Source organism: Heterocephalus glaber, unplaced genomic scaffold (assembly GCF_053883595.1).
Source record: "Heterocephalus glaber isolate CG9 unplaced genomic scaffold, H.glaber_assembly_v1.0 deba00000122, whole genome shotgun sequence".
NCBI classification, from domain to species: domain Eukaryota; kingdom Metazoa; phylum Chordata; class Mammalia; order Rodentia; family Bathyergidae; genus Heterocephalus; species Heterocephalus glaber.
Window position 1 is genome coordinate 53,327,890 of NW_028258138.1, and position 25,425 is coordinate 53,353,314.

General features: G+C 32.4%; 1 pseudogene; it reads left to right on the forward strand.

Moving 5' to 3' along the window:
• Nucleotides 1-7,569: 7,569 nt before the first annotated feature.
• LOC101712297 (adenylosuccinate synthetase isozyme 2 pseudogene) lies at nucleotides 7,570-8,978 on the forward strand (annotated as a pseudogene).
• The last annotated feature ends 16,447 nt before the right edge of the window (nucleotides 8,979-25,425 follow it).

The window sequence follows — 25,425 nt, forward strand, 5'->3', positions numbered from 1 at the left end:
GAAGTAGCCTGACCTTTTTAAAATGCTTCCTGTTCCTCAAATGCAAATCTGATAAATTCGTAAGAGTTCACATAGCACCCGGAAGAGTATTTAGAACTGGGTGGTCTAAAATAGTTTCTTAGATGATATCAGCTTTTCTTTAACTCTGTATGAAAACACACTGTGTATGGACCCATGTGCTTACCAAAGCCTTGTGTAATCAAAACATATATAAGTAAAGTGATTTCGGTATAACTCAGACAGGCAAACCGAGCTGCCGACCCTCCACTCAGTGTCTGTCTCATTCTCTCATCGCAGACTCCACACCTCCTCTCAGGACTTGAACCCGCTGGAGTTGGACTCTGGCACTATTTCTTCGCCAGTACCATGCTGTTTTTATCACAGTAGCTTTGTAAATGTAGTTTTCAAGTTAGGGATTGTGATACCCCCTACCTTGTCTTTATTGCCTAGAATTGCTTTTTCTATTCTAGGTCTCTTCTGATTCCAAATGAGTTTTTGGATTGTTTTCTCAAGGTCTGTGAAATATGCTGCTAGAATTTCAATTGAGATTGCATTGGATCTATATAACAGTTTCAGAAGTATGGCCATTTTCACTATATTGATTATTCCTGCTGAGGAGGAAGAGTTGTCTTTCCATTTTGTGATATCCTCTTTGATCCATTTTTTTCAGAGTGCTATAGTTTTCAGAGTAGAAGTCTTTGATTTTTTTTTCATTAGGTTGATTCTTATGTATTTCAATTTTTGGATGCTATTGTGAACGGCGCTGTTTCTCCAGGTCCTCTTTCAGTGAATCCATTTTTCATGTACAGGAAATCTATTGATTTTTGCGTGTTGACCTTGTATTCATCATCTGTGTTACTGAATTTGGTTATTAACCCTGGAAGACTTTTGGTGGAGTTCTTGGGGTCTTCTTTATAGGGTATCATGTTGTCTGCAAATAATGACAATTTAACTTCTTTGTTTCCTATCTTTATTTATTTTATTTCTTTCTGTTTTCTAATTACTGTGGCTATTGTTTCCAAAACTATATTGAACAGGAGTGTTGAGAGTGGACATCCTTGTCTTGTTCCTGATATTATAAAGATCAGAGTAGAAATCAATGCAATGGAAAGTAAGAGAATGATACAAAAAAGTCAATGAAGCAAAGAGTTGTTCTTTGAAAGAATAAACAAAACTGACAAACCCTTAGCCAACTTTATCTAACACAACCATGGCCCTCTTCCCCAAACAAACACAAACGCATCCCTCTTCCACAAAACTGTAAAACAAATTGAATTTGTAAACCAAGGCACCACTGTAGTTGGAATCCAGGTATATTTTTTAGGTAAAGCTGAAGTTTCATATGAAGAAGAAAAATGAAAAATGACTCTAAGAATTGTTGACTAATCAGCTGTGGCACATTTGCCATTTCCAAAAATAGAAAAATATAAGAGGAGTAGGATTCTGTGTATAAATCAGTTTAGTTTCCAATGTTAATTTTGTCAAGCCTAGTAGATATCCAAGAAGCTGTGTTCATTAGATGTGTGATACATGAGAGTAGTTTTAGAGAGTTCTTTTCTGAAGATACTACTGTCAATGAAATCACTTAAAGTATCAGTATACATTCAAAAAAGGATGGAAGAAATTGAGGGATGAACTCTGAATTACAAAAACATTTATCAATTTGAAAATTAAGAAATCATCAAACATAACTAGGCTGGACAGGCACTTAGGTTTTTATAAAACAACAGAGATGTCTCATAACCCAAATAAAGAAAGTCTTCTGAGAAGAAATGAATAATATACTGAATGAAATATTGCTTTTCATCCAAAAAAATGAATACTGAAAATTGTCCACTGAGTTAAATATATAAGATATTGTTGATGATTCAGTATGTTTGCAGCACAATGATCAAAAGAAAAGATTTTTTGTTCCAAACATTTTTATAACAGCTAGAAAAGAAAGTGGTGGCAAGTACTTGGGGGAATTTTGCTGCAAAATAAAGCAGAAAGGAATTTTTTTAGGTGAAGGTAGTTATTGCATTATAGGAGGTTTTTAAAAAGTATAAGAGATTAGGAAATGCTTGTGTTGATAAAAATGAGTAAGGAGGGAAATTTTGATGCCATTGGATAACCTACAATTGGCTGGATAAGTTCCAGTGCATATTTAGAGGAGTAATTCTGGCATCATGGGATATATTTACCAACATTTAATTTTTTAAAATATTGTATAGTTAGAAGGCAGGATATGTAGGCTTATAACAGATAGAAAAAATGTCAGGAGAAACAACAAATTTCATTTTCATTTGCTTCCATTTTCTCAGTAAAACAGGTATAAAAGTCATTAGATGGAATCAAAAAGGAGAGAAAACTTTTGGAGTGACTGAGATAACTTACATTATTGAATTGTCCTGGATCCCGTCCTACATAACTTATCTAAATGTACGAGTAATTCTATTTTGCAAATACCTAAAATGTCCACATTGATATCCTTTCAGCAAAATAAAAAAGATGTGTTTTCTTTGAATACTTTCCTGATTTTAAAATAAAATTTATAATTTGCGCTTTAAAGTTTTTCAGTTGGATCATTGTGTTTCAAGACTTTATTCTCCTAATAGAATCAAAATATCTGTAGAGCTTGACTAGAGACATTCATACTCAGATTTAGGAAACAATTTTGTATCTTCATTTTTATTTCATATTTTCCTATGGAATAGAGTAGTTTTTCTCACTGAGAGGGGAAATATAAAAGCAGCATAGAAGAGTGACTCATGTGTCCTCCCGAAATATAAATATCCAGGTTTCTGCACTGTCTCCTCATCAATAAAAGGTAAAATGATTGAAGTTGTAGAGAAAACTTTTAATTGTTGCAAATGAGTGAATTGGAAATAGATAAATATAAACAAAACAGATACGTATTAAAAAGCCTTTGTTACTTTGCCACTCATAATCATTTTTAGTTTTAGTTTTCTTTTAGTTGTTTTGCATTACGTCCTTTTCGATGTTCACTGGGGCAAAATCAAAAGCACAAAACAATGGATCGACAAACAGAATTGAAATTAGCCTGTCTGAGTTCTGTTTCAGCTTCTAATGATGCAAATTCCTTTAATAATATTTAATTAATTTGCTACTCATAGGAGACATTTGGAAAATACAATAGGTACATTGTGTTATTATACTTTGTTTTCAATTGGCAGATGTACTGTTTCATCTTAGTGACTAGAAAGCTACTCAGCTTTTCAATGTCCCTGATAAACACACCCACTCTCTTTACCTCACTGCTTGTTGGAAAGAGAGCAATTGTAAGTGTGGATATGTATGATTAATAAACTAGGAAGAGTTTAAAAAAACTGCTGCTCTCTACCACAAAGGCTTTCAGATATCCAAGAGCAAAAACTAATACATGATACAGATTTTTTTAAAATAAGGTATTGAGAGTAGATCTGTGGTGTAGGGAGTAACCCTCTTATGTTTCAATCCCCTGGAAATATCTCCATTAGAATTCAAGGAGACTTACTAACCCATCCAGAAAAATAAAGTCAGATCTTTCTTAATAAATCATTGAAGGAAGGGAATAATGTAAGTACAAAGGCAAAAAATATGTGATTCAAAAATGTCTGGCATAAAGAAGTGGAACAACAAGAAAAATTCTTGAATCAATTCTTTATCTTGATTTCCTTCACTCTTGTCACTGAGATTAAAATGGACTGAATTCTTGCCTTTTACTCTTTCCTCTGGAGGGCTGACTTAAGGTACAATGGCGAAATCATCCAAGATACAGATCTCATGTCTGGATTCATAGCCACAGGAAACAATAACAGCTACAGCACTTTTGTGTTTGCGCACTATTACATAAGCACACACATATACACAACATATATATCACATATATATTTATATAAACATGAATTTTTTTCTGCAATTCAAGGGAAATGTATCTTCCTCTCAATAGAAAAATGCTTCAATACAGAAGCAATACTCTTAAGTGAAATAAATAGGACACACGTGTAAATACTGAAAAGTTTTTCTAGTGTAAGAAACTGAAAGTGTGAATAAGGACTAAAAGGTATAATAGATAATGTGAAATAGGAAGAAAAGGGGCAAAGGGGGAGGGGAAGTGGGAAGGGGAGGGGAAAGGAAAGAAGGGAATGGAATTTACATGAGAAAATGAAAAAATGGAAACAAAGTCTTTGTAAATAGGGAGGGATGGAGGGGTCTAAGGGAGGGCAGGGAAGGGGGAAAAATAAGAACCAAGAGAGATTATGTAAAGGTGCAAATTTCCAATGATGAATGTCATTATATTGTATACCTTAAATGTACCAATAAAATAAAATTTTTAAAAAAGAATGCCCCTGAAATGTTTCAATACTTAAGAATAAAATTAAAATATTAATAAACTATGATAATCAGATAAATATTGAGTAAAGACATTAGACTAAGAAGGAGAATAGTTAGTTGTATAGATCTAGCAATGATAAGTTGAATTATATTCTAAAATTACGATTACTATTAAAAATTAGATTATAACTCTAGTATTATATGATTACACATTGTAAAGATAAAATATATAATTTTAAGAAAGAACTAAGCTATTGTTTTAAATAGAAAACAGTGAAATATGCTTTTTAAAAAGTAGAGTAACCAGGGTTGGGGATTTAGCTCAGTGGTTCTGCCGCCTGCCTCACAAGCGTGAGGTCCGAGAGTTCGATCCCCGGTACCAAAAAAAAAAAAAAGTAGAGTAACCAGAGAAAGTCTTAAATTTAACTAGAGAATTGTCCAAAATCATAAGTAATTTTAAGTAGTAATGAAGTACAATAAGCCACAAAAAGTGTGTGTTCACAAATTAAATGAACAGTAATCAGACACAATTTTAAATACTTTTTTCTAAATGCTATTTGATTATACATACACACCCAAAACTTATAATTTTAAAATTAAATGGCAAAAAATGCCTTAAAAAACTTTAAAAATCACTTTTTTGGTATCTCGGAGGAAGATATTACTTCACTAACCATTTCAGAGAATATATTTTACGCCGAATACACTCACTTGACTGGACTGTAGTCTCCTATTCAAAAAACATCAAACTCTAATAATCATGGTTTTCTTAAGGGTATAATTCAAGTCCTGTGACACTCCTACCAACTTTTCTGATTGGAAAAGTCTCCTTCAAATATTATTTATTTTTCTCTCAAACTTTTATTCCATGAGTATATATCATCATCCCTGATTAAAATATCATATTTACTCTGGGGAATATTTAAAAGAAAGGATAACAAGCATTTCCATGTGAAAGCATATAATGACCACATCAGTCATCAAAGCTCACATGAACATTTGTATGTACTGAGAAGCAACTATGCACAATCTTACCACCTACATTTCTGAATGGAATATTAATGAAATGTTAATGTTATTTCGAAAATCTACACTTTCAATCATTTCTGAGGGATATTTAACTATGGACTTAGGTATCTATTTAAACAATAAACTCAGTTTAGATTTATTTAGGTAACTAATGTTTTTGAACCACTTAATCACTTATATTAAATACCTGGTCTGGTTACAATGTGATAATCTTATCCATTTGGTTATGTATTGATATGTGAGAATTTTATCTCTGTTACTGTTTGATTTATCCTGTTTGATGAGAATTTTGGGACTTTAAAATGTCCCTTTTTAGTTTTCTTTTTTTTCCATTAAGTTTATTGATACATTTTAGGTATACAGTATGATCACATTCATCATTGGGAATTTGTACCTCTACATGATATATCTTGGTACTTATTTTTTCCCATTCCCCTTCCTTCCCCTCCATCCTTCTACCCCTCCCTATTTACAAAAACTTAGTTTCTATTTTTTTCCTTCTCCCCACCCTTTTCAGTTTTCTAGTTGGCATTCTCAGAGGTACTATTAACTCCTTTGCTCTGTTTTATACATTTATCTGGTAGTAGTACAATCTGTATTTTTGCTTCCCAAATTTTTAAGTTTTGGATTTAAGTTTACTTAGAAGAAACATAAAGAAAGCTATACCAGAACAAAATATTCCAAAACCCAGATATATTAGTCAGGATTTCTATAAAGTTTTCATTTCTCTTCCTGAATATCATAAAGCATAGCAGGGAGAAAAATAATACACTTTTTATAGCTCTTCTAGAAAATAAATGTAATCTTGAGACTACAATGTGCAAATATCAAGATGGTTGAGGTTCCAACACTGGAAAAACTGAAGCAAAGCAGAGAAGTACAAGAAAGGGTAGCAGTGCTAAGATTTAGAAGACACCACCAAAACAAATGACCAAACAAAACCCCAAATGTGAATAGCTAAGTCCAAAGTACAAAGCTTACTCTTTATTTGCAGGAATACTTGCTAGGATTCAGCTTAAGGTAGGGAAATCCTACACTGCCTCTGAGGTAACAGTGAATGACAAATAGATCCTTTGGCTCCTGACCTAAGAATAGTTCATTTCCTACATGCTGGGGAACTTCTGTAAATATCTGGTCTGGTATGGCAGATACTTCTCAGAATTACTTCAAAAAAAGAGCTCAGTCCTTGTTTGGAACAACTTCTAGCATCTGGAGACTTCTTCCTCTTTAAACCCTTCAGCATCTGGCTCATCTTTCTCCTCCAGGTCCTATTCTATTGAAGGCAGTCCCCAATTATACCTCATTAAGGGGCTGATACAAGGATCTAGTTATCTCAACTGCCATGCAGCACTCTCTGGTCAGCGGAGGTGGGGGGATGATATTGGGAGGAGGAGATGGGGGAAGGGCGGGGAAAAAGAGGAGGATTCTTGCAATAGATAATTCTTGCTCAGAATCATCCACGAAGAGTTGATTCTGTGTTTCCGTCTGAATAATCCCTGCCTCACCCTCCTTTTCTTCTTTCACAGGTGTTATATCTCTCACAAAACCTTTGTATTCCCACCTCTTAATTTCCTGTTCCCTATAACATTTGCTGGCATAAAATAGAAGATCAAATAACTAAACTGTTATAACTTCAAAGGGACACATGCAACAATGATATGAATATACCTGTCTTAGTTACTTTTCTCATTGCTGAGACAAAATACCCAACACCCAAAATTAAAGAAAGAAAGATTTTTGCTCACAGTTTGTATAGGTTTCAGTCCATAATTGACTGGTTCTAAGGCAGAGGGACATGGCAGAGGGACATCACAGAGGTGAAACAGCTCAGGGCAGGCAGAAGGCAGCAAAGAAGCCAAGTAGCAAAGAAATAGCAGGTGACAAGCAGTGACAACAGATCCTCTTTTTCTGTCCTTTATATTCTATCCAAGTTGCCTGCACTTTGGGCAGGTAGCACTAAAACCCAGAGTGGGGCACCATTGATCTTAGCATTATACCATGAGTCAATCCCAGCATCATATCCTTTATCCCAGCATCATGCACTCTAAATCCAATCACCTCTGAAAAGCTCCATCTATGACCACATAAGGCTTTGGGGGGACATCTAGATACAAATAACAATACCATAACAAAAATATGAGAACTCAGTAGAACTGGCTCAAGGTTAGGGATCATCGTAAAAATTCTTTCTTTAGACTCTTTGCTGCCCCCTCTCCTTTGGGCTCTCTGAGCCTCGCTGGAGCCATGTCGGTCCCTGAGACCAATCCAGTGGCATCTTCCCTCCCCAATGGGACTGCAGGTCCCACAGGGTGACAATGGGAGGGGAACCAGGTGACCGTGTAGCTTAGTGAGCAGTAGGGTGACAAAGGCAAAGGGAAGGGGGTGGATCTGCTAGCACAGGATGCCTACATCTTGTGCTACTGCCAGGGAGGAAATAATGCTGACCATACAGTTGTAGATTCTGTGGAATATGATTTTCATCTTCTACCTAGTGGAATAATTAATCCAAATGTTACTGTATTCGTTGGAAATGGTGTGCTAATTCACCTACCTGGATTGTGTGAAGAAGCAGAAAAAAAATGTTCAAAAGGAAAATGGAAGGCTGGGGAAAAAAGCTTATTATATCTGACAGAGCTCATATGATATTTTATTTTTATCAAGCATCTGATGGTATTCAAGAACTACAGAGACAAGAACAAGCAGGAAAAATCTTGGGTATCACAAAAAAGAGTTTTGGCCCAGTTTATTCTTCCAAAGCTGCTCAGAGTGGACTTCGGATGTGTGATCTTGTTTCTGACTTTGATGGCTTCTCTGAGAGGGTCAAAGCTCTAGCTAACCAGTACAAATCTATCTCCTTTGGAAATAGACATTGAAGGTGAATTACAAAAAATCAAGGGTTATGTGGAAAGGATTAAGTCGATGGTGAGAGATGGAGTTTATTTCCTATATGGAAAATACATGAACCACCAAAGAAAATCTTGGTAAAAGGTGCAAATGTAGCATTATTAGATATTAATTTTGGGACTTATCCTTCTGCAGCCTCCTAAACTGTACTGTTGGAGGTGTCTGTACAGGTTTGGGTATGCCCCCTCAAAATGTTGGAGAAGTATATGGAGTTGTGAAAGTGTATACCACTAGAGTTGGTATCAGTACATTTTCAACAGAGCAAAACAATGAAATCGGAGAATTATTACAAACAAGGGGTAAAAAATATGGTGTAACTACTGGAAGGAAAAGGTGATGTGGCTGCCTGGGCCTTATTTTCTCAGATATGCTCATATGATCAATGGATTTACTGGGTTGGCACTTACCAAGTTGGATATTTTGGACATGTTTATAGAAATCAAAGTTGGTGTTGAATACAAGTTAGATGGTGAAATCATACCTCATTTCCCAACAAAACAAGAAGTCTTAAATAAAGTTGAAGTTCAATATAAGACACTCCCAGGATGGAACATACTCACAGATATATCAAGTACAAGGACGTTTAATGAAGTACCCGTTCACACACAGAATTATGTTCAATTCATTAAAGACGAACTTCAAATTCCAGTTAAATGGATTGGTGTAGGTAAATCCAGAGAATCCATGATTCAGCTCTTTTAAGGTTTACCAGCAAGACAAGAAACACTCCATGGGAGGGAAGAAAAAGACTTTCTTAAATATTTCTTTATGACCTGCTTCAGAAATAAAGAATGAGTTGAGTGGAAGCCCTGCAGGTGTTCCAGGTTTGAGCTTGATGGCTGGTGCGGAGGCAGCTGTGAGCCAGTCCGGGTGGGCTCCTCACCCAATCATTTCTTGCTCTTATTGCTCATGGTGCCATGTTTTCTTTCAGTGGTTAGTAATAGCTTAATCTCTATTGTCTGAAATCTAAAGTAGTTATTTTTTATGCAGTTTTTCTTCAATATTTTCATTGTGTGTAAGAAAACTTAATGCAGTTTTGCACAAGTTATTTTACATTCTGATCATTCAATTCTCATTTTAATTTTTGCTATTAGAAAAAGAGTGAGGAAAAGATAGGGATTCTTTAAACTTTTGTAATGCTATAAATTCTGTTTAAATTGGGAATTGTTTATTTTCTGCTAAGACCATGGCAAAATTGAGCTTTGGCAGGTGGAGGGGATATACTCATGGGTCCTTTAATTTTACAGAACACAGAACTTTATCTATAAATTATTTAATATATTAAACATTTTTTTTTTTTGGTACCGGGTATCAAACTTAGGTCCTTGCGCTTGAGAGGCAGATGGTGGAACCACTGAGCTAATTCCCCCAACCCTATATTAAACATTTAATTAAAGGTTCAAAAAGAAAAGACGGTCCCCTAAATAACTTTAATGTTTAAAAAATTAGTCATTAAAAGATCTCTTGTGATAGTTGGTAGATACTGTTCTTTAGTTTCAGAAATGAATTGCAATGTATATCTTTGTAAAAATTTGTATTATACCATTATTTCTAAGTCTGATGAATAGATTTTTGAACACTGTGCCTACCTCCCAGTATATCTACAAAATCACCAGTAAGTGCCTAAATGAACTTAAATTGCTGGCCATAATTTTGATCAAGCCTTCTTTTCTCCTTTCTTGACAAAAAAAGATGTTACTTTGACAATTAGGGTTAACATATTATGTTATATATTATTCATTGAACTATTATGTTTAGGTACCACTAAAATTTCTTTTATTCTACCATCAATAGCTGATTAAAAATAACCAAATATTTCTAGTAAAAAAATTCTTTCTCTAATGGAACAAAGAAAAATAGTGACTGAACATTCTTTTTTGTATTAAAAGCCAAATAAAAGATGGCACATGTGTTTATCTGAGGTAAAATAAAAAGGAAGAAATGTAACATTTTGCCTTGGACAGTGAGTAAAAAGGAAGAACTGTAACTTGAGCCCTCGAAATTTGTTTGAGAAGAATCAGTCTATTTATTCATGACATGTTTGTGAAACATAATGAATATGTTCTTTCTGGGGAGCTGTTACATATACATATCATATCTTAGTCCTTTCCATTTCCCCTTCCCCTGACCTTAGTCCTAGTTCTGTTTGTCCCTAGATCCCTTTCTCTTCTGTAAAACATCTAAGAAAAATAAAAATATAGAGGACTCCTGACAGAGCTCAGAATCCCCCTGTGTTTGATTTCCCCCACACACACTCCAAAACTGGACATAAAAGAGAAGTGACAAGTGACAAACATATGACAAACAGAAAACTCAAGTACAGACAAAGAAATAAGTATATAGGCATTGTAGATATTAGAAAAAAATGAAATTAAGCAAAAATTAAAAGAGAAAAATATTATTTTAAAGAAACATCAAAAAATCAGGAAAAGGACAAGCAACATCCATAAATTGTAATCTCTGAAAATAGCACCTAAACAATGACACAATGAAATAAAAATTTTACATGAAGATTATTTTGATAAATATAATTTTGAATATATAAATTAAAATGGTATAATGAAAGCCATAAAATAATATTCAGGAATGAACCTCAGATGACAATTGTTCAGAAAAAAGTCAAGGCAACACAACAACAGTGCACTTTGAAGTGGTAAAATGGTGGAATGCAATTTTTAAAAATAAAGTAATCAATATTACATTATAGTCAATGAGCATAGTAATGATTCAACTAACACAAATTGGGAGGTAAAATAAAAAGATGGTGGAAGGTAAAGTACATTTGTTGATTGCATTTAAATAGTTGAGTGTCAATACTTGGAATAATTAAATTGGATCAAAAAATAGTAGACCTATAAGCAAATATATCAGTATGCTGATCACATATAAACAAGTTTATCACAAAAGGATAATACTCTTTACAAATTTTTCTTATTTTATGAAAAAATAAAAGAAAATTTAAGAAAATACAAGTTAGTACACTGTGTATCAAGATCTCAAAGGTAGTTACTCAAAGTACAAGACAGATGAAAAAAGACTCTCTTTTACAAAGAACAAACAGATAATAGCAAAAAAATACTTTTCAATTTCAAATTATCAATTATTTATTTTAATCATTTTAACCCTTGTTTACACTGTCAGTTTCTCACACTAGAGAAACTATTTGGTATTTACACGTGTGTCCTATTTATTTCACTTAAGAGTGTGGCCTCAATATGCATCCATTTAGCTATAAAAGAACTTAAGAAGAAAAAAAAAAACTTTTCAGTGCATAAAGTACTAGTATAAATGAAATGAATTACCATACATATATTCAAATACATTTGAAAGAATGGAAAAAGTAATTTGAGGAATTATTTGAAATTTTCCCTACTTTCTATTTGTCTATTTTAAATTTTACTCTTTATTTGTATATGAGGAAACATGGCAATTTGTCCTTGACTATTTTAGAGAATTAAGAAAATGTAGAATTAAAGACACTTAAAAGTATAAGTGTAATCACCACTATAAAAATCAATGCTATTGCAAAAGTCAGAACAAAATATATGCAAACAGTAAAAAAGCCAGTCTTTATAAAATTCCAAAAGATAAAACAGATACTGTGATAAAATTAAAACCAACTAAATGACATTTGTAAGTGGATTTAAACACCATTAAAAGTAATTTTCAGGTTAAACCACAAAGTTCCACTCTAGTTTTCATACAATAAGTCCAATTCAAAGTTATGTTAAATTTGTGATATTGAAAACAAAATCAAAATTTATACCAGCCCAATAAATGTCAAAGCAAAGGAATGAAACACAGGATATTTCATTCTGCTTAAGGGTTTAATTCATAAGATGAAGATATAATTGTTGTGAATATTCATACTCAAATTATTCTAGCAGCAACAATCATAAAACAAAAATTGCATGAAATAAAAAAGAAATATATAAATATTATAGAGACTAATTTCTCTCTCTTAGGTCACAACTAATCCAGTGTTAAAACAAACAAACATACCACTATGATCATATAAGATATAAATGACATCATTAATAAACTAAACATAATTGCTATTTATATAAGCCTTCTCTTCCACTTATCCATTCTTTATTCTGGATTAGATATAGATTTGTCACTATAAACTTAATACATTTTTATTGCATATCCTTGACTACTTGTATCCTTTCTGCTTGGTTTCGTTGCATTTTCTTTTAGCAATTGTCTCACAAGTCCAGATCCTCTTTTTTTTTTTTTTTTTTGTATTAAATTCTTTTATTGGTCCATTGTAGGTATACAACACAATTACATTTCTCATTGGGAACTGTACCTTTACATAATGCATCTTGGTTCTTATTTTTTCCCCATTCCTAGCCCTCCCTTCACGCCCTTCACCCTTCCCTATTTACAAAGACGTAATTTCCATTTTTTCCATTTCTCATCATTTTTTCCTTTCCCTTCTTTCCTTTCCCCTGTGCATCCCACTACCCCTACCCCTTTGGACCTTTTCTTCCTATTTTACATTTTCGATTATTCATTCTAATCATTGGTACATTTTAGGTATACAATATAATGACATTCATTATTGGAAATTTGCACCTTTACGTAGTCTCTCTTGGTTCTTATTTTTCACCCTTGCCCAGCCCTCCCTTCAACCCCTCCAGCCCTCCCTATTTACAAAAATTTTGTTCCTATTTTTCCATTTTCTCATATTAATCCCATTCCCTTCTATCCAAATCCACTTTTAAATCAAGTTATGCTAAGGTCCTATAATTAAACTGTATCTTGGCTTTAGATCTAATTTCCTGGTGATTTTCTGGCAGTATAATGATGTAGTAATGCTGGGATGATCTTGCCAATTTGTGATAATAATCTTTCTGTAATAATTTTTGAGAATCCTTTATTTCTATCTAAATTAGGTGCAGATTTCTCCATATGCTTATAAATTTCTTCAAAATTTATGATACCTCATCTTTTCCATCTTTATCCTGTAATACTGTCTTATACTTATTTTACCTTCCTCTGATGTATTATTGCTTTTTGAGTGTTTTAGTCATTTGGGATTCTTGTTTCTCCTTATGGTTTAATTACTTTGAATTCTCATCTCTCTATTTCCTGGTTAATCCACCTAGAAATGTACAAGTGCTGCTCATACTTTACAAAAGTGACAATAACTTAATGCCTTCTCTACTCTCCCTTTCTTCCTCCCTTGTTCCTTCCCTCACTTCCTCCTTTCCATCCTTCCTTTTGATTTTTTGTGGTACTAAGGATTAAACCCAGGCTCCTGTGCAAGTTGGAGAAGTGCTCTACCACCAAGCTACTGTGCTCAGTCCCCAAAACTGCCTTTCACAAGAGCAGCATATATATGCCCTTCAATGGAGAAGGACAGGCAGGAGGAGAAGATAAGCAGAAGTAAAAAAAAAATTAAGATTCAATATGTATATGTATCATTCTCCACAATTAATGTATTTATAATGTATTGCAAGCATATAATAATAAAAGGGAAATTATGTAATTGGTTACAATACATTCCTATTAGGCAATGAGTGGTGGAGGTAATAACATTGTTGGAAGTATTAATTCTTTATTTCCTACTTTCATTCTGTACCACATTGCTCCATACTATCTCTGACCCTGCACTATGAATTGCACTCTTTGGCAGTCTTGGTTTTATTTGATTTTTTTTTTTTTTTATAAAAGCAGATACTGGAATTTTATGTCAATGTATTTTTATGGAGAAGATATTATTTACAAACTAGGAGACAGAATACTGTAGATTGGGCTGGCGTTGATGTGACTGTAATGAAGGAAAGTACATAGATTTGGAGAGATTTGGGATTTCATATTAACAATGATTAGTAACAAAAAGATCTGGCAGTTCTTCCTCAATCATTCTTCAGCCATCTTCTATTCTCTGTTAAGCCTCTTATATAATTTTGTTTAAAAGGATAGTTATTACACACCTCATTTTTCTTACTTCTTCAACCTTGAAAATTCATTTTAGCTATCAGTATAATCACACCAATGAGAACGTTGTAAAATGTAATAAATAGCAAATTGACTCCTTTGGTACAGGATCACTTTTGAAACACTTGCAGCAAGTATGAATGGCAATTACAAACCTTTGTATAAAGTACTGTGTACTGCAAATTTGCACATTTCCTATTAATAGTAATTTTACTTAATTTGGCTTCTAAGAGTTATTATAACATTGCAATGAAAAATATAAGAACTGTTATCTTTTATGAGGTTCTGCAGTACTTTAAACTGTGACATAGTTTTGGAATCTTATGCAATAAGGCATTGTGAACACTGTGTTTTGGTGCTCAAGTATTCTGGACAGCAACTCAAACAGATGACTTCAGCAGTCATTTTACTCCACCATTAGGACCCTGCCATATCTGGTGCCCTTCTTATTTTTCTATCTCAATCTCCAGGGTTATATCTGTTCTCATGTGGCTAGGTGCAAGTGTACCTGACATCTTATTACCAACTGTGATACTGCTAAGAAATATTTTGGGAACCCATATTCAGATTATTTCTACTCTCTTCCAACAGGAAGAAAGGCTTTGAAAACTAGGCGAAAATATTTTCCTTATTTTTATTTTTGCGAGGAATGTCATATATGCCCACAACTATCAAATCTGACCACCTTTGGATCTCATTTGTTTTCCTCACCCTACCACAAAATAATTCAGAGAAAGTATTGTGGTATTTGAAAGGCAAAAGAAGGAATGATGTGCTATTTATTTCTGATTTTCATCTGCTTCATGCTTCCTTAGGGCTATGCATGCAAGATGAAACATAAGTTTGAATTAAGAGGAAGTGGTGGATCAAGAAAAAGTTAAAATTAAGATGAAAATAAATGACTATTTTCTGACCACATTTTTCTCTTAGTTATTTTATGATCTCATGAATATTCAATTTTGTTTCTTTAAGGGTTTTTTCCTTCTGATGTGCATGATTGTTTTGACCAGTGTTCAATTTGTGGCATACTTTTTATCAGGATACTGATTCTCTTATTTCATCTTTCTTTATTCTTCCCTCATGTGCTGTGAATACACATTATTGTATAACTAATGTGTATCATAAAATTTTTACACATATATACATTATATATGCATGCATCCACAAAAAATAAGATCAAAATGTTCTTTAAATCAGATACAAGAATTTATATTCCCCACAGAAACACTTTGAAAAGTTTATAATGTGATGCAGTGTTGCTAGGCCTTATTTCCTAATTTCTACTAATATATTGGATGTCAAATGTTATAGTTGGCAAAATTATGCACATGTTCACACTAGCAAGTTTTGCACATACTCAATTTAACATTGGTTTAGGTACTGCTCTGAAATGTGAGTAGAATTAAGTTTGCTAAACAGCTAAATTCAATATAGAAATTATCTGAGTGAAGGCAATGTAATCACATGTGCTTTTAATATCAGAATAAGCAGACACAAGATTCTCAGAGGAAGGCACAAGACAGAAGGAAAAGGAGGGGCAGTGTTAGAATTGAAACAAGAGAAAGACTTACTCTGCCATTGCAAATTTTGGAGATGAAAGAAGGGGGTTGGGAATCAATCAGCCTCTTCAAGCTGAAAGCAGACCTATGGTGGCAAAGGGGGAAACACAGTTCTACAATCGAAAGTAACCGAATTCAGCCTACAATCATAATGAGATTGGAGACAGGTTCTTCCCATAGCTTCTCCAGTAAGAGCCCAGCCTGCTAGCACCTTAATTTTTGCTTTGTGAAACTAGTAACAGAGAAGTTATTATACCAAGTTCTCAGGTATCTAATTATGAAAATATAAACTTTTGTTGCTATGAAAAATTCATTTTGTGCTAGTTTATTATAACAGCAATTAAAATACTTAAATGGAATTTTATTGTTGCACTAATTTGTATCTTGCAATTTCTAATGTTGTGCATATATTCAAATAATTATATTCAAAAATTATTAATCCCTTTAATATGAGAAAATGGAAAAATAGGAACAAATCTTTGTAAATAGGGAGGACTGGAGGGGTTGAAGGGAGGGCTGGGCAAGGGTGAAAAATAAGAACCAAGAGAGACTATGTAAAGGTGCAAATTTCCAATGATGAATGTCATTATATTGTATACTTAAAATGTACCAATTATTAGAATGAATAATCAATAATGTAAAATAGGAAGAAAAGGTTCAAAGGGGTAGGGGTAGTGGGAGGGGCAGGGGAAAGGAAAGAAGGGAAAGGAAAAAATGATGAGAAATGGAAAAAATGGAAATTACGTCTTTGTAAATAGGGAAGGGTGGAGGGCGTGAAGGGAGGGCTAAGAATGGGGAAAAAATAAGAACCAAGAAAGGTACAGTTCCCAATGAGAAATGTAATTGTGTTGTATACCTACAATGGACCAATAAAAGAATTTAATACAAAAAAATTATTAGTCCTTTATATTTTAACTTCTATAGTTTGTAGCTCACATACACTACTGAATGGGATTTTATACTTATATCTTATAGATTAATGAGAATTTTTGTATCTTATTTGTCAGTTATAATAAATGTTAACAATAGTTTACTGACTGTCTATTGTGCATTTCGTTGAACAAAATTTTAAGTTTATGTATTCAAATCCATCCTTTAAACATTAATATTAGATTTATACGTTTAAATTCTGTTTAAAAAATATTTACCAGGCCAGTATTATGAAAAATGTTCTAATATCCACATTGATGTGATAGTTTTACTTTTCAAATGTGAAGAATCTGTCTGAAGATTGTTGTTTTGTGTGATTGTACAATCTATTTTCCATCCTAAACTTGAGTAAATTCTCTCAACTCAGTGATCCACAAAGCTGTATAGAGATTAGTCCCATATCCGAATAACTAGGTGTGCTTGTGTGCTACTACGGCTTCAGTCAGAGAAGCAGAAATTTATTACAGAACTTTGACCTTATGTAATTGTAGCAACTTGTTAAGCATTCCCATAAGACTTTTTTCTGTGCCTGATATTGAACGTTGAAATTCATAGGATAGGTAATAAGAAAAAAAATTATTTGTAAAATAGAAGAGAAAAGAACAACCTGGATGCTCAATCATGAAGTGGAGATGGGAAGGAGACACTGAAATGCACATCAGTACCTTTTACCTTTCCCCATGCTGGAGTGGGTATCACACACACACACACACACACATACACACACACACACACACACAGGTATACACAGATACACACACTTCCTCTCATACCTGGCCATGAACTCGAGCGCCTGAGGAGGAGGGATGGCAGTTGCAGGCCCAGTAAGGTTTCAGGAGAACAAGGTGAGACAGTAGGTCAGTAGCAAGATGTCTAAACTACAAAACGGCTGCAGATTAATTTTTGCCCTCCAAATTCTCATACAAGGATCTCTGTCACTCCTTTCTAACCATTAACTGCAGGCACAGAAATTCTGGGAAATTAATTCAAATTAGTCAAGTGTACATATTAAAAAGACAATGCATTTTGGAGTCTTTACACATATAACAAGTTCCTAGGGGATTCTAGTGTGCTTATTTAGGAACTATATATTGAAAATCCTATGTAGATCTAGTAAGTGTGTATCACCATGGTAACAAGTTCCAGGTCTGCTAATAGTACAATATTTTATTTACTATGGCTTTGTAATATGTCTTATAATAATAATTCTATTCATTGGAAAGCCTGCCTTGCATATTCAAAGATTACTCATGTCCATCTATATTTCCTGTCAAACTTTGCTAAAACTTTTATTATAATGCTTAGATGTTAAGACATCTCACTATATCAAGGCATTATTATTTTAAATGATTTTATTAATTATTTTAATGAATTCCTTTTCAATAATAATATTATATATTATTTGCTAATTTCTATATAATTTTATTGCTAGGGGCAGGGATTTAGCTCAGGGGTTCTGCCGCCTGCCTCGCAAGTACAAGGACCCAAGTTTGATCCCTGGCACCAAAAAATAAATAAATAAATAATAATAATAATATAATTCTATTGCTACTGAGAATGTTTCATATTATAGTTTTTAACACTTTGATTGCTAGTGATAGATTCTGATTTTTTGTTAGATTTAAATTTGACATTTGATGATTTCATAGTTCCAGTACTTCTATGTCTTTTCATTTCTAGCTTTTTACTAACAGCACAATAAGTTCAGATTGATTTTGCTTTCTGAGCAGTTGAATTCATTACATTTTCAACTACTTATATGTGCTTTTAAAAAACCTGTCTATTTAGATGTTTTGTTCATTTTTTCTTTTGTTATTTGCTTTTTTCTTATCAATTTGCATTTGCAGGATTGCTTTTGCATGTTTTCTTGCAAATATGACTGTAATTTCTGTTGCTTTGTAGCTTGAAATTTCATTTTTATTAAAGTTTTATGATTTGTCTTTGCTCTTAAAATAAAAAAAAACATATTTTTCCTTTGTGGTGTCCATGAGTTATTTTTCTATGGAAATCTATAAAGCATTATTTAGAGCATTTTCTTTTAATGGATACTGAACTTGAGTTTTGCATTCTCAAGCAAAGCATTGTGCTGCATTAGAATCAATACAATAGTGAATTGTAATGAGAAGTTTCTTCATGTTGCACTGTCCTTGCATGACCATGACAGACACTTTTTCATGTGGTACGTTGTCATTTTATTTGCAGATAAACTCACTTTTTATACTTCATTTAACATTTTTACATTTACATTCAGAAGTAAAAATAATCATACTATCATTTTTGGTATTCTCCTTTTGGTTTTTGTTATTTAGTGTATATTTATTTCATATGGTAGTCCAGCTATTTTCTATTGCACATATTTCCAGAAAGTGTAAAACTGAGTTATTAGTAAAATTGCTTGGACTTGGTGAGTTTTGTGCAAAATTCTTTTTTAAATTGCCATTTTATTTTTAATTGTCTTTAATATGATTTCTATTTCATTGAGAATGAATAATAGAATATTGCATATATCCAATTAACTAATTATTTATATTTTAAAATACTTTAGCATAATGTTTTAACATTTTTATTTATTTAATGATGATTTCTTCTCTTTTGCATAGTTTGATTAATTGATAAAAAGAAATGGAAATGTATTTTATCTTCTAACAATTTCCCTAACTTTGTACCCATATAATCCTTATCTCTCTGTGATGAAGTGGGTTAAGCACCCTGTTCTTATTGGGCTAATTCACAAACATATGCATTAAAGAGTAGGACTTTCCTATAAAGTATATGATCTTTAATAATTCTCTTTTATTTTCCTCACCATTTTCTCTGTTTATTATACCGTTTTCTTTAGTTAATTTTGATAATATAAAAGAGATATAGATTGATTTATGATATTAGTTCACAAAAAAAATGCTTGTGAGTGCTACCTATTGTGTTGAAAATGGGTTCCTGGATTTTGATGGTAATGCTGGGAGGTTGGCAAAACACAAAAAGTGATATTTAAATAATAAAGGTGGGCTGAGTGAACTTACATAATAATCAGTCAAAAGAAAAAAAAGTTATTTACTATAGATTAGCTCCACAGTAGCCTAGAGGTAGTTAAGTGATTATTAGGCCTCATTTTCAAAATTGATGAGTGCAGTTGCTGTTATCCTACAAAATATTCAAAACTCATAAAAATGTTTTTAAAAAACCTTTAGGCTTGTTGAGCCATTAAAATAAAGAAAAATAAAAGATGGAAAATAAGACCCACCAATGACTGAGGTTTATCTAGAAATGTCCTAATGATTCAGTAAAATCCCCACTGCATGAAATGATGCCTAACAAAACTAATTTTATTTAAAAAATAACTTATGAAACTTGAATTTCTGTTTCAGCATTTTCATCCAGTAATTGAAAGAAAAACTGCCATGTTTGAGTGGGGAGTAAAAGGAAGAAAACTAAAATGTTCCCAGAACTCAGGATCTAAGTGACTTGGAAAGTCTGTTTATCAGTTACTTAGGAAACTTGAAACTTGTAGCAGTCACAATGGAAGAATGTCAGGTTGCTCTAAACTTTTGCAACAAAATCTTATCCTACTTGGAATATTCTGTGTTTAAGAAATACGCTTTGGTTTATCAAGAAATCCTAGACAAGACTGAAGTTCTGAATGTGGATGAACAGTTAGTTTTCCTCTACTCTTCAGTAAGTTGTGAAGAAACAATCAAAACACATATCTCACCACAGATCTTAGCTCTTCCTCCTCAGCCCTCTTTCAATTTTCAACTTCATGGGTATATTCTTGTAACCTCCAGAATTAGAAGGAGAAAAATTCTGGTGCTGTTATAGACAAATGAGTTAGATAGGAATATTACAGGCAGTCAGATAGGGCTAGGTTCTTGAGAGGGTTAGGACAAAGGTGAAACACACCACTGGGAAGACTGGAGACACAACAGCTGAAAACCAGGCCTCAAGATAAAGACAAGATGACCAGACTTACATACTTCCTCAAAGAACAAACACTGGGCTAATGAAGTCTAGAAAGACATGGACCACAAATTTTTTCTCAGTTATATATAACAAAATCCAATCTAATAGATTATATTGGCTGCTTGGAACACCAATGATCTTCTTATATAGTAAGCCTGATACATATTCATTGGGTATGAAACAAATTGCTCATTGGGGTAGGAATTTAAATTATGTTTATTTTCAATCAAATATTTTGGTGTTGCCAAGTTTGATTGTCCTTCTTGGCTGCAGTAATCAAGAATAACCTTCTTTTATGGTAATGTACCCTAGAGTACTAGGCAGCATTCTCATGTCCAGCTGTTTAAACTGTGAAGTTGCAATGTGATTGATTATAGCATTGATTTATAAACAGTACAACATTTATTCTCCATTTGAGTAATTTTATATTCAATTTTATAGGCACATTTTTCACTTTTCAACTCTTTTTTAAATTACCTTTAATTACCATTTAATTTCTTCTTCAAAAAAGTCAAGGATATTTTCATTCCACATTTCTTTTGGAATCTTAACAAAGAATGCATTCTTCTTTCTTTCCAATTATTCAGAAAACTGATCAAATAAATAAACACTTGTGCTATTTCAAGCTTAGTCTAAGTATTGCTACAGATCACTGTATTGTACTCACAAAACTATTTTTGTCCTTGATCATTTTCTTTCTCTTTTCATCTCTATGTCTATTTCTATTGAATAATATTTTTCAGTTTAATTCATGTAAATGCCTATAACATGTAATTTCTATATAAAATGTATTTAAAAAATCTAATCTTCATGCCATACATATTTAAAGACTGCAATTTTAATTTTCAAAATAAAAACTCTGAAAAATACTTAGATGCAACCATGAGTTTATGTCTTCCAAAACAGTACTACAAAATCATAACATTATTATATTTTATTTATTTATTTATTTTTGGTACCGGGGATCGAACTCGGGTCCTTACACTTGCAAGGCAGGTGGCAGAACCACTGAGCGAAATCCCTGGCCTGCATTATTATGTTTTAAATGAGGAAAAACTTGAAATATTTTCCAAGAATAGTATATGCTAAAATAATTGATTATTTGATTAAATATTGACAATATCAAAATATATTTTTGATATGAAAATACATAAAGAAATAAGCATATCATTTTTGTCAGTAAAATAAAAATTTGTATTTTTTAGGCTGTTTTCAATTGCATTCAGGCAGTTGACACAACATATGGTCACAGAATACCTTCCAGAAAGAATGTATTTATAGAAACAGTAAACTAATTAATTCCTTAAAAAGCTTTATGACTTTTGACACAGTATGGTAAATATTCAAATGAGTTATATCATTTTCTATTTGAAAATACTTACCCACATATACTCAGTGATTTAATTTTGAAAAATTATTTTATTCTTAATAACTATGAAATGATACTCTGAGAAAAAGGAAATTAAAATGAAATAACCCCCTTCCGTAATGGATTATATACATTATTTTTATTTTTCTGGACAGAAATCTTGAAATGCATTTTCAAAGTCTGTGTCTCTCTCTGAGTTGCCGTTCTTTGTCAATATAACCCTCTACCTCTGACTTTCAGCATTCATATCATACTATGTATCTGTGAATTTGTCAGGAGATATATTTAACTTTAGTATAATTGACTCAATCTTTCATTTTCTAGGTTTATTCACCTGTTTTCATTAGCCTGACCTCAACTTCTCCTTCATTCAATTACCCTGAAACAATAATAATGTTTTCACATAATTTGTATCTCTGTAAAAGTTGCATATACCTCTTTCACTCCCTGTAAGCAATTTGATAAATCAGATATTTAGTTAGTTTTCTTACCAGTTTCTTTCTAGGTTGGCTTAAATTTTCCCATTCAGAATGATTTATTTTCTTTGGCATGCTGAGCAAAGATAATTTCCGAAGAAGAAATTTAGATAATCGCTGTGTTTTCAAGACTTTCCATTGATGTTTTTGGATTTAGATATAATTGGATTTACTTTTATGGTCACAGTCATTTGAAAAACTAACAATATTTTGTTTTTTAAAAAGTAGTTTTATCACTAAATTCAGTAATATGTGGGAATGATGAGCAGTTGCTGCTTCCACATTAATTATACATTTTCCAAACTCACACTATCATCATATATATTCTCAAAATAATTGAAAAGAATAAGATAAAGCATATAGAAAGTTTCTAGCAGGAAGTGTGCAATAAAAATTGGCATAAAAATACAGTGCATAAATTCATTATGGTCAGTTTTCAAACTGTATACAATAATAATAGCTCCTTATCACATTCCCAGATAACAGCTCAGTGATGGACAATAGAAGAGTTTATGTCAGCATGGATGATACACAGGTCGATAATTACATTTTCTGTGTCCCCAGCAATGGGAAAACATGGAACAACATTAGGATAATCAATAATTACATCAAGGAAAATGATCAATTAACAGTTATTCTCCAATAAATCAATATTTATTGTTTTGAGGAAAGTTTTACAATGGAATTTTGTTTAAAGATGCAATACCTTCAGTTTAAAATTATGTAAATCAGGGGCCCAGGATTTAGCTCAATGGTTCTGCCGCCGGCTTCACAAGCACAAAGTCCTGAGTTCGATCCCCAGTACCCACCAAAAAAAAGTAACAAAAAAAATGTAAATCATTCCATGGATATAAGTACTATAAATTATATTGACAACTCCCAAATATATTAAAGATTTTCAATTTGAAATAGCTTAAAATATATTTTAAAATACATATATATGGAAAAACTTTCACATCCCTCATATTATTGATTATGTCTTGCTCAAAACAACTTATACTTTGCATATATTATTAATATAGTTCAGAAGAAATCTCTACCTTTTATTAATTCAAATCAATAATTCACATTCAAACCTTCAACATTTTTGAATTTTCTTTAGAGACTATTTTTGATTTTTTTTCAAAATAATATAAACGGAAAGTTGCAAAATCAACTTTAAAAATATTATACTCACTTTTCCTAGGAGTGATAAAATTTCTCTATATGAAATTTCAAATTTGTGTTGGCTTCTTACTTGAATGTTTCCTTACATGGCTAGATGAAAAAAAAAAAACTTTGCATGTATGATTACATATAATGATTGCTACGGCATGCACTTGGTTTTCCCCTGTCAAAATTTAGGTTGAGATTTGATTTCCAGTGGAATGGTCTGAGACCATTCAGAGATAATTTGGTCATGGGAATTCTACTTTCATGAATGGATTCTTGTCTACTCAAGAGACTATACTAGTTCTCAGAGGATCAGTTGGGTCTTCTGAGACTGGATTACTTATCCCAAGAATGAATTGTCACAAAATAAGTGTAAATTAAGTATACTCGAGATGTTTCATTTTTTTTACATATGCTCCACTAGTCACTCTCACATGTCGGTCTGCTATGTGATGCTATCCACCATGATTCCTTCATGAGAAGCTGAACAAATGTTGTTCCTGGATGAACAGAATTGTGAGCTAATCAAACCTCTTTTCTTTATAAATAACTCATTCTCAGGACTTTTGCTATAGCAGCACAAAACAGACTAAGACAAGGACCTAGAGATAAAGAGATTACTTTGATATATACTGGTAGGCTTAATCTAATTATACTGGTGGCTCTTTAAAACTGGAAACCATTTTCAGATATAGTAAGAGAAAGACAGTAAGGATGAGAGAAAATCACAGACAATGAAAAGCTCTAGAAGCTGGAAAAAGAAAGGAAAGAGATTCACCGTAAAGCCTCAAGAAAACAATGTAATTCTGGCAATCCTTTATTTTGGCCCAGTAAGTACAATCTCATACTTCTGATAATCAGGACTGTAAGTTAATATATTCATGTTGTTTTAAGTCAGCAAATATGTGGTAACATGTTATAGATATAAGGGGAAACTAATGGAAACACACAGAAAGGTCTAAAAGGACACTCTTTTATATTCTCTAATCACTTCAGAATATGAATATTTTCACATACAGAGCAGTTCATTCCATTTATTATTGGGTAGAATGAACTTTTTGAGTGTGTATCCATCTAGCAATCAAAATATCTTTGTGAGACAATTATAAGTTAAACTTCTATGAAATTTTCATGCAGTATGTAAGGCTGTTTTTGGGTAAGCTTTCTTACCTTGTGTTCCCAAGGCAAAAGTATTTGAGTCTCCTATTTGTTCTATATATTTTTCAGCATTTGTTATATGAGATTTTCACTGTTTCTATTCTAGCCATTCTAATAAGTATGCAGTAATATATCATTTTTATTTTATTTTGGATTTCTTTAATAAAAAAGTTAAGAAAATTTGTGATTGTTTTTTAGAAGATTTTGAACTGAAAAGTCAGTTCAAATATTTTACCCCTTTTTTCCTTTTTTAAAATTTTTTTATTTAGGTGATACATCTTAGTTCTTAATTTTTTCCCCATTCCCCTGCAGTCCCTTCAACCCCTCCACCCCTCCCTATTTACAAAGATTCTGTTTCTGTTTTTTCCTTTTCTCATATTTTTTCCTTTACATTCTTTTATTTATCCCTTTTTATTATGATATTTTGAGGGTTCTTATATATTCTGAACCCAACAAACACAAAATGTATTTTGCGACCTTTTTTTTCCAGTAAGTGGATTAGCATTACTTTAGTGTCTGATGAAGTACAAATTATTAATTTGATGATCTGCAAGACTGATTTTGAATTTTGTTTAGTCTCCTGTTTTGAAAAATACTACAAAAATAAAATTGGTGAGATAAACTA